Raw genomic sequence first — 11,420 nt, forward strand, 5'->3', positions numbered from 1 at the left:
GCATCAGCTGGTAGAGGTGGGGGACTGACTACTCAAAAGGATCATGAATGGGAGCCAGGGAGGGAAGTAAAAAAGATGATTAGGAATAGATGAGTAAAAACTGGGGATGAATGAGCAAGATGAAATTTGGAAACCAAACGAAGTGAGAGAAGGAGTGTAATAATAGGAAAGATTTTGAGGAGGAGTGTGACAGAACTGACATTGCCTCAGAGTAGAGATGAAGGTGTGGAATTTGTATACGACTTAAAGGTGAAATCAAAGAAGAGGTGGAACTGAAAATGTGTGGAAATGACAGTATGGGAGAGGAGTAGCCAAGAGAACTGAGGTCAAAACAGTGAGATGACTCCTACAGTTTGCAGGGCTCTCAATAGGAGGAAGGATTTGGGTCAAAAACTGACACTGGTAAAGCATAAAAGTGATGGGCAAGAGGATCAGGAGAAGAAGGTACCAACAGATGAAGCTACATCTTCTTGGCTGTAGTTTTACTTTGTGTAAGATGGTACAACTGCAAAGAGCCTCAAAAGACATGGTGACATTTCTCCTTACTGCCATCTGTGCCACAAGTCATATGATCCTGTCATTTCCCTTCTGTTCTATCTAACAATCATGTGGTCACAGTGAGAACTGCTTACTTCCTAATCTGGCAGAAGACTCAGTCACTAAAGGAGAAGAAGGAATAGCATGCCAACAGATAAGCCATTGATTCGACTCATCCCACAGCCATGTAGTGAAATGGCCTGGCAGTCTAAGATGTGGACTTTGGGAAAATAAGACTTCCTATTCTGGGAGTTAAAGGAAAAAGAGCTGTGCTACAGCATGAAGGTTTTCAGCCCTGCTGATGCTAGGGATATGCGAGTATGATGTCATCTGGGAGAATTTTCACATTTTCATTCTGACTTTTTAATGACAAAATTTTAATATATACACATATCTAAAAGGGTGTGGTTAAGGAATGATTTTACAGATAAACCTAAAGTATGTAGAAAAAGAGGGTGGAGGGTTCCTGCTTCTTTCTTGTAGCTGGAAACTTGGTAAGGCAAGGAAGTGACTGCAAGAGCAGTGGCTGCTCTGGATAACCAGAGATTCTCCTTGAAAACGTTACATTCCACCTTTGTCTGTGGTAAGTCATAAACCATCATACCCCTCACAGGCTAGTAGTGTGATATCTGATAGTCCCTCATTTTCCACAGGCTCAACCTGAGAGCTTGGGTCTGATATGCCACAGTGCTAAGCCGATCAAAAGAGACACGTATCTATAGGTATCTAGATGTAAAATACAGCAGAGTATTCAGGACTTGCACTTTGAATATGTATAGCACTCTAGGCTTAAAAATAACCAGCATTTAGCTTCCCTACTGATAAGTATGCATGAAAATATTAATGCTAATACACCCTAACCAAAATTAACAGTTGCAGTATAGTAAGGCACTTAGGTGTATGCCCTGAGTTACAGCACAGAATTTTGAAGAATGCTGTATTCCCTGACCAGTATTATATAGACAGAATTTGGCAAAGTTCTGATGAAAAATAAATGGAACTATGTCATACTTACATTCATTAGAGGCCAACAATTCTGGGATTTCCTAAGTTTCTAATAGCTGACTTTGTAACCTTCAAAATATACTTTTTACTTCACTATAATTCAGTTTTATTTGCCTTGGAAGTAGTGCAGGCTTTGCTAGCAACAAATATTTGGGGCAACTAAAGAGTGTTTGTACTGCTACAAACACAAATATGTATTAACTCATTAACTGGCAGGTGTATATATATATATAAACAACATCTGGAAAGTTTTCATTTCTCTGGAGTATTGAACATAGCTATAGCACAAAATGGAAGAGAAGAGAGGAAGAGGAGGGGCAGAGGAGAGAAAGAGGAGAGGAGAAAAAGGATTGGATGGGAAGGAAACGTAAAAAAAATGGCTCTCACAGTCCTGACCATTATAAGGATGAATCAGCAAGAGGGTGAAATGTCCTGACTTGCAAACATAAACAGTTCAAGAGAAAGTCACAGTTACCCAAGTGAAAAGAACAAATGATTGAATACTGCAGATTACAAATCCTAAAACTAGCAACTGTATTACTGATAGACTGTGATATAATGAGTTTAAGAGCCAAATGGTTAGTCAGTAGAAGCAGAGGAAAGTGAGACAGTAAAATCTGGACAGGTTTGTCTTCAAGGATGATGATACTACTGGCTTCAATGCAACCAGGAATCCACCCACAGGCATTTCTGAACCGCCATATAGGGAAATGAAGGAAATATATGATCACCAACAAAAGAAAATCACTGGCTGGGGTATTGTGTTAAAATAATTAAGCTGTTAAGTCAGGAATGCTAACCATTGCAAAACAGGGCAAATACATATGGCAGATACATAAAAAAACCTGAACAAAACAAACAGAAGAAAATGTTTAAAAAAGGAGACTAGATTTCCTGAATTGAAATAAAATCAGTTGAAGTGCACTCAGCAACTTGTGAGCTGTCTTGGCAAGAGCAGACAAGGTAGAACAGTGCTGAATGGATCAAAGTATAGAAGAAAATCTTTCAAAAAAAACAATGCCAAGAATTACTGTGTCTGTGGAAATTAATTAGCAAAAAAAAAAACCACAGGGTAATTATCAACTAAAATCACATTGGTGTCAAAAAGTGGAGATACACACAAGTTCCAAATGCATGCTTGTGTATTCACATTCACCCTGAAAAGAAATGCAGTTAACAAATAAGAATTCAAGGAGAAAAAGCTCATATAAACCTGAAATGTGACTTGAATAACATGACTCAGTCGCAGGATTTCTAGATCCTGATGTCTTAGGCTAGAGCTGAAAATGATTCCCAAGGTGCTAGCTACACTACTGCACAATCAGTCTTTCTTTCTTATTAGCTACTTCTGGACCACAGTTTTTCATTACATTCATTAGTGCTACAAATCTTTTAAACCATGCCTTTAAATGTGATAAATGTGTGTTCTTTGCGTTTTACTAACTTGCTGCATTGATTGTTGATCTGATACTGCTTTCTATTAATGGTCTTGCTGATCAAACTTGTCATGATTAAGATATCAATTAAAGGATTTGGGCTTATCTTTTGTTACCGTATTTTATTGTACTTACTAATTTGAATTAAACCTAACTGTGAAGAACAAAAAGTAAACATCATAGCACAGTAAATTCTGTATGGAAAGTCCAGAAACTGGCTTAGCAGCCAGTTTTTCAGAGTTAATGTTCAATCAATTATGTCAAAGGTACTTGAGATTGCTCAGCACCTTTAAAAAACAGAACCAGATTTACTTCAAAATGGCATCTTTCTATTCCATTAGTCTCTGGGTTTATTACCTTTACTGTTTCTTGTCCTTGCAAGTCAGTTTTTGATTGCTGGTGTTAAACTAAACCAGATCTGAATTAGTCCTTTGTCATTTGGTGAGCAACACTCAGCTCATTCACTGGGGTACATATGTTCTTACCCCAGAGACTTCATGACAAGGGTGGGGCAGATGCTAGTGGCCCATCATTATGTCAGTCAGCTGATTTTAATCGTGTGCTGCAAATCTGTCAAAGCCTGAAGTTAGCCAGTAAAGCTATTGGGGTTACTAAAGGTGTGCCTCGTTGTGCTGGGGCACACCTATGGGAGGAGTTTTAATTAAAGGAATTGGTGGGCGGTGAGGAAGAGTCTGTACTTGACTCTGTCCTAAATAGATTTGCTCCATTAAATCTTCTGTGGGTGGGTAAAGATTAAGTTCAAGCAGCTTTAAATTCAGACCTCACAAGTTACTTTGCCTTAATTTCTCTCTAAAGAGTGGCACAAGCGTAGATCCTGTGAAAGAGGAAGTGGGAAATATGCAGACAGCTTATGCCCACGGTTACCTTCCAGGTTTGTCACGGGCTAAGTTGAAACTGAGGACGTACTCACTTTGTCATGCTATTAGAAGGCACTGCAGCTCTCCTTTACACACGTACTGAGCTTGGCCTTTGATAAGTGGGCAGTGTACGAGAAGGGATGGGATACTTCCTCAGTGTCATCTCCACAGGCAGAACTGATGTCACTAAGATGTAGGAATAAAAAGAGGAATACAAAAGTAGATGCAGCCCCATGAATTCAAGCACTGGACTTTAAAAACAGCAGAGAACATGTTGTAATTCCTGAATCGTAATACTGAATTGGAATAGGATTTATTCCTTACCATATACATGCATGTAAAATGATGAAAGCAGCACAGGTCACCTACCTGCTGAACACATAACCTCTTAAAATCCTCCATGCATCAGCATGTAATGCAGTCTATGGGTCATCTCAGTATGTAGCTGATGAAGAGAAGGCAGCAACAGATGGAGACTTTTATACCCTCTTGGGTATTTAGAGCCATTCAGAAACACTTTTCACTGGTTCATTTGTGTGTGGAAACTCATGGCATAACTGAAATTAAGCGGTGGATTTTGAGCTGGTTATGTCATTGAAGTGGTGGAAGGAACACTTGAAAGTTATTCTGCTTTATGTCTGTAAGCACGGCCAAGACAATGCTTGTTTACTAGGGAATAAGAATGTTACAAATGAAGAAAGGGAGCTACTTGGACCATTCAGTCTCTATCAGAGCTGTGAGCTGGAGCTACTCAGATCTCACTGGTTATTGCTATGCACCTTTTGCTTTGATAACACAGACTTTCTAAAATCAGTTAAAAATGGCTCCACTTGGAAAGCCTTGTCTTTGAAAAGTGGTTTGGCTTTAAAAGTATTCTCTAAAAACACGGTTCTGGCTTAATAGTCAAGGCCTGGTTAAAACCTGAAGAAAAGTGTAGTGTTGTGCCAATGGGGGAATGTATTTGAACTTGTGGACTTGTCCTCTGTATTTTAATTCAAATGATTGCTTCATAGTTTGGGTTGCTTCATAGTTCTGGAGGAGCCAAAGTAATATATTATCAGATGCAGATGTCAGTGGTTTAACCAAAGCAGCAGAGTGACCTGGCCATAGCACACATGAGCATGCAAAAGTAGGCCATGATGGAGTTCACAAACACCTATCAAACAAATGGTTACCACAAATTTAAGCAAGTGAGGACACATTAAAAAACTCCTAAACCAAACCAGAAATATTTAATAAAAAGGAAAATAATTGTTTACCTTGAGAAACACTTGTCATTGTGTGATTTTTTTCCTTGGAGAAGGAAAAACTTGGTGGTGAGTGGGATAAGACATGTCCTTGATGGTTCCCTGTTTCTCTAGAGAGCAAAAGCCTGATTTCCTGTTCAGAAAATGGGGTGTTTCCTTTGTTTGCATTTCCAAGCTTTTCTCTAGCTATTACTTTTTTTGCTTCTGCCAGGTCCCCTGCTTCCTTCTTTTGCTCTCTGATTGAGATGAGATGTCTGACTGTTTCTCTTTTGCAGATCACAGGTGGCTTCTTCCTCCAGAATCACACAGGTATTTCCATGTAACAATACTTTCCAGCCAGTTTTTCCCCAGTTTCAGTTTCTGGGTGAGCTGTGTTTTGGGGCTGGGGGTTCATTTCCTTACCTTTACTCCAGATGGAAGCATCACTGCTCCTACATTCATAGGAGGAGAACCTATGAAGGTTAGTAACCAGTTGCACATGCTTCAGAGATGTGTCATCCCAACATCCATGATGCTTTTGTATTATATTCACAAGCACTAAATGGTGATATATATATTTCACAGGCCCCTGTAAATTTCAAACTTATATAGATTCAGAATATAAATTATCTTATTTCCTTCCTTATTTTGGAAAAGGTCCCATTTAATTGAAAAACAAGTCTTTCGTATTGCTTTTTTGTGATAAAGAATTCTCTGTTGCCTCAAACACAATTTTATATTAAATGGCATAGGCTGGTTGAAAGCATAATGACAGCATGATCTTTTTCTGTTAGATTTTCTATTAATTTCTGTTACACCTAATTACATTTCTGTGATACTATAATGGAATTATACCTGGATTCCATGCATTTTTTTTCTAGGTAAATTCCAAGTAACTTGTAAAACAGTATTAGTGTACTAAATTAGTACAAATTAGTGGTACCAAATTCGTGATAAATATTGAGCTTCTTGAGGTTCTTGAGCTTCTCTCAAAATTAAAGTTTACTTCTATTTACATTTAGATTTCCAACCCAGTGCTTGGACTTTGGAGAAGAATAAAAATTCCTTTGCTTAAAGAATCTGTCTGTATCAGGTTACTTGGTTAAGTATCCCTAGCAATCATTTCATTCTATAAAACTTTAAGTTATATTTTTTATTATATATGTGTTTTAGAAAAAAGTTGATCTTTATCCAGTGTATCACTTAAGCACATGATTAGCTTTAAAATCCTGAGCAGTCTCACTGAACTCAAACGGAGATATTACTTAAGTTCAGTGACAGTGAGGAGCATCTGCTGGAAATTTTGTACTTGAAACAGATATTATTTCAGGTCTGAAAACAACACCAAGGACTTCAGCCTATAAGTGTTTTACATTTAGAGCTCCTACCAAAGTCAGAGGAAATCTTCATGAAGCAGAAAAGTGTAATAGTGTAATTATTCATCTGCTGGGAGATGGCATATTATTCTATTACCTATTACAATAAAATTGATACGTTTACACGTTCCTGTCTCAACAACTTTGAAAGCAGTAAAATGTGTGCTGTACTTGTTAAGTATATTTTTTTAATCTTAAAGTTTTGTCCTTAAAAGTTTGCAGAAAGTCAAATATTAGGGAAATATCTTCTCCACTACAATGATATCCATCTTCTCACAGAGTGTTTTATTAAACAAAAACATAGGGAATGATATTAGTGACAAACTACTACATAAAATTCAAATGTTTCCTTTCACTTTTATTTTAAAAATAATTTTAACTGTCAGTAGGCAAAAGCATTTTGTGTTGTGATTTACTGGCAACGTGCTGTTTGTAATCTATATGCAACATGCTGTTTGTCTTCTGGAATGGTCTGGAGAAAAGGCACTCTGAAAGTACACCCGGAAGTTATGAATAACTCTGGTACCTCTCACTCCTTCACTGTTCATTTAGTGTTTGCTATTGCAGATGCGAAAATAAAGAATTTTGTTTAAAGTGTTGATGATCTTAGAAATGTCCGATTGTGCTAAACACTTGACCCTTCATCTTGAAAGCTTTTGTATTTAGCTTTGGGCGTGTGAGTCCAAAGTGCACGCATATCTGGCTCCTACATTTTAGCACAGAGCTTCTCCAGCCTAGGGGCTGGGTGCCTCAGCTTCACCTTAAATCTTTGGGTCTGGTCCATTTGACAAGTTCTAAGCATCATGCTTTTGAAAGGTGCCAGACCAGTAGCCCTCAAGGCTGAAGTCTGCTGTGCATTAATGAAATGGCAGCTACACAGGCAATTGCAGTGCAAGATTTATCACACATCTTAGCAAACAGTGCTGCACAGAAGGAGCCATGTCAGCCCTGAGAAGGTGCTTCAACCATTCAGTCGTTCAGCTTGATCCAAGGAGTCAGGATCTTCAGTTCCTTGGCTTAGGCGGAAAAGTCCACTATTTAGTTGGCGTTTTACATCTATAAACAACTACCCAGCTTATTCTGACTGAGGGATATTAGAAGTTCAACAAAACATGGCACTAGATTCCAGAGTACCCCAAACAGTCAGAACAAGTGTCTTTCCAAAGCGAAGCCTGCACTGTGGTCCTCCCTTGCTGAAAGGCTCCCAGTGCTGCAACTCGGCAGTCAGCAGGTTATTGCATTAAGAGAGAATTTAGGATTCAAAGATTGTCTCAATCTTAAAATGTCAACAAAACACCTGCTCTTCCACTGTCAGGAGGCCACTGATGAAAGGCGAATGCTATTTTTAATCATGTACATTACTATAAGGGAAGTTTAAATAGCCTATGTCAATTTTTTGGTGTAAGCTTATAAAATAGTAAATGCTTAGTCTGCCAAAGCATGCAGGAAACCTGCCTTTTAAAACAACGCAGGAACAGATCCAGCAGGTCCTTGCTGTCCTTCTTGTGACAAGCAGGGTCCCCAACATCGCTGTCTCAGTCAGCCTGTCTTCCTGATGCATGGCAGTAACTAACATTAGATTAAAAACAAATAGTTGATTTTCTCTGATGATCCCTTCTGATAGTGCTTGCAGGACAGAAATTCTTGTGGGCACAGGATTATTAATAACGTATCTATTATAATATTATTAATTGTTAATAAAGTGCTGCAGGCAGAAGCTTAACATTTAGTGCCAGTGCACAGACAGAATCTGTTTCCCCTTAGATTCTACCTGACTCTTGTTGATCAAGTTTATCTAATATTTGAGTCATTCTTGCAGCCATTGCTGGCCCTCTGCATTATACTGTTTTGTTGGAAGCAAACAGTAAACTCAGCTGTGGCTTGGTCATTAGGAAACAATTTGTCACCGGGACTGTGATGCACCAGTGGTAGAAGTTATGCAGAGAAATCAGGGTTTAGCCCACCCTTAGAGATTTTCAGCAGCTGGCTGGAAAAAGTCACACCTGACCTGTTCTTGAGTTGGTGATAGTCCTGTTGCAAGTGAGAGTCCTCACTAGAAAATGTCTATAAATTCCTTTCAACCAACGTGAAATATTTGGCCTTTTTGCTGACTTCTTATGATTACTGACATTAGCAGTCTGCTTTGAAAAAGAAAACCAACTGTTAAACCTGGGTATTTAAATGGAGCAAAATTTAGTTTTTTTCAGTAGTGGCTAACAAAGAAGGAGAATGACTATAGATTTTAATACTGGCATATTAAAATGAAAATATACATGGCCTCAGAGAACTGCAGTGGGAATGTCTCCCTTCTTATGAGCCCACGTCATGTATGATCAACCTTATAGCCTTCTATGAGGAAGTGACTAGGTGGAGGGATGATGGTAGAGCGGTAGATGTAGTTTTTCTTGATTTCAGTAAGGCATTTGATACTGTCTCCCACAGCATCCTCATAGATAAGCTAAGGAAGTGTGGGCTTGACGATCAAGTAGTGAGGCGGATCGAGAACTGGTTGAAAGGAAGAAGGCAGAGAGTTGTGGTCAATGGCGCAGAATCTAGCTGGAGGTCTGTGACTAGTGGAGTTCCTCAGGGGTTGGTGCTGGGACCGGTGCTGTTTAATATTTTCATCAATGACCTGGATGAGGGAACTGAGTGCACCCTCAGCAAGTTTGCTGATGACACAAAACTGGGAGGAGTGGCTGACACACCAGAGGACTGTGCTGCCATTCAGCGAGACCTGGACAGGCTGGAGAGTTGGGCGGGGAGAAACTTGATGAAATTTAACAAGGGCAAGTGTAGAGTCTTGCATCTGGGGAAGAACAACCCCATGTACCAGTACAGGTTGGGGGTTGACCTGCTGGAAAGTAGTGAAGGGGAAAGGGACCTGGGGGTCCTGGTGGATAGGAGGATGACCATGAGCCAGCAATGTGCTCTTGTGGCCAAGAAGGCAAATGGCATCTTAGGGTGCATTAGAAAGGGAGTGGTTAGTAGGTCAAGAGAGGTTCTCCTCCCCCTCTACTCAGCCTTGGTGAGGCCGCATCTGGAATATTGCGTCCAGTTCTGGGCCCCTCTGTTCAAGAAGGACAGGGAATTGCTTGAAGGAGTCCAGCGCAGAGCCACAAAGATGATTAAGGGAGTGGAACATCTCCCTTATGAGGAGAGGCTGAGGGAGCTGGGTCTCTTTAGCTTGCAAAAGAGGAGACTGAGGGGTGACCTCATCAATGTTTACAAATATGTGAAGGGTAGGTGTCAGGATGATGGAGCTAGGCTTTTTTCAGTGATATCCAGTGATAGGACAAGGGGCAATGGGTGTAAACTGGAACATAGGAAGTTCCACGTTAACATCAGGAAGAACTTCTTTACTGTAAGAGTGACAGAGCACTGGAACAGGTTGCCCAGGGGGGTTGTGGAGTCTCCTACACTGGAGATATTCAAGGCCCGCCTGGACAAGTTCCTGTGTGATGTACTGTAGGTTACCCTGCTCTTGCGGGGGGGTTGGACTAGATGATCTTTTGAGGTCCCTTCCAACCCTTGGGATTCTGTGATTCTGTGATTCTGTACATATGGTAGCCCACTTTGCATTGCTTGGAGACTTTATCGTAACGTTTGCAAAAAGTGATTTGTGTTTTGGGATGGTAATTCATTTTTTAGAAACTTTCTTTTTATTGACTGCTAGAGATGGGCTGAAGCCAGTTGTGTCTGAAATGAAACCAAAAGCCTCATGAGCAGATGGCCTAGCATGTTCAGTAAAAGTACTATCTGGAAATGTGATGTATTCTTTGCTAATGAAGAACCTTGAGGACTATCCTCTCTGTTTATCATCAACCTCTGAATGTGTACCATTCCCTCATTCTCACAGGCACTGCTGCAAATGAAAAATAACAAGTAGGAGTAGCACTAATAATTGAAAGTCATACCACAGTTATATTTTTGTTCCATACTAATAATATTAGATTTGGGAAGAGGGGGTGTCCTAATATGTAGCATCACAAATAGTTTTAAGTGTTAACTTGTCAATATATATGAACTAGAATATAGCTGTAAATTAAAACCACATTAAATTAATATTTTGATATCACTTTCTGTTTCCTTAGCATAGGACACCTCATATGATTTTTTTCTCAATTTATTCACTGTGACGTTGGAAAGGAAGAAAATGAGGTATGGTTCTTGTATGCTTCCAGCCAGTTTCAAGGTTAGAGCTGCTTTCCCCATCCACTGCTTTCCTCTGGTTAATGTCATGTTTTGCCTGGCTTCCACTGCCAGGTTCTCAGCTTGACTCCTGTAACATTATTACCTGTCATTTCAGCATAGATTATTATGTTCAAGATCAGGACATTTAGATGTGTTTTAATGTGTAAAAATGAATATGTAGGTGTCTACAGTTAAGGTAGTAGTTAAATTCTTTTTATGGTCAATGGAGACATTTCCCTTAAAATGGACAGGCATTACTGTCATTAGCTCTGGCTCCACACATCATAACTCTCCAATGAGCACCAAGAGGAGTTGGACAGATGTGAATACCTAAAGCAGACGTGAACACCTACAAAAGAACCCTAAGTTTAAGGTGTCGTAATATGGCTCTGAATCCCACCCTGGCTGATTGTTGTACTCTCCAACATATTCCCACTCAGGTTTTTTCTCTCAATTTCTGCTGTTTTTCTGCTCCCCTTGCTCCTACACGTCTTGTTTAATTCCTTGTTTTGTGGTCTCATCTAATCATCTGTTCTGGAACAATATAGTCAAAACATGCTCTTTAACAACCTTTTTCACACCTGATATAACTGCTGTTCCAATAGCGAGGCTTCCTCCTCCTGACATTAATTTTGACACAATAATATTTCTTCTTACCTCAGCTTCATATTTAAAATACAAACATGTTTGTTTGTTTTTCTGAGGGAGGGAAATTCATTATTAAATTTAGGCTCTATTAAAGAATAGTGAATTTGAGTGATTAGTGTTTTA

This window comes from Lathamus discolor, chromosome 2, assembly GCF_037157495.1.
Source record: "Lathamus discolor isolate bLatDis1 chromosome 2, bLatDis1.hap1, whole genome shotgun sequence".
Lineage (NCBI taxonomy): Eukaryota > Metazoa > Chordata > Aves > Psittaciformes > Psittacidae > Lathamus > Lathamus discolor.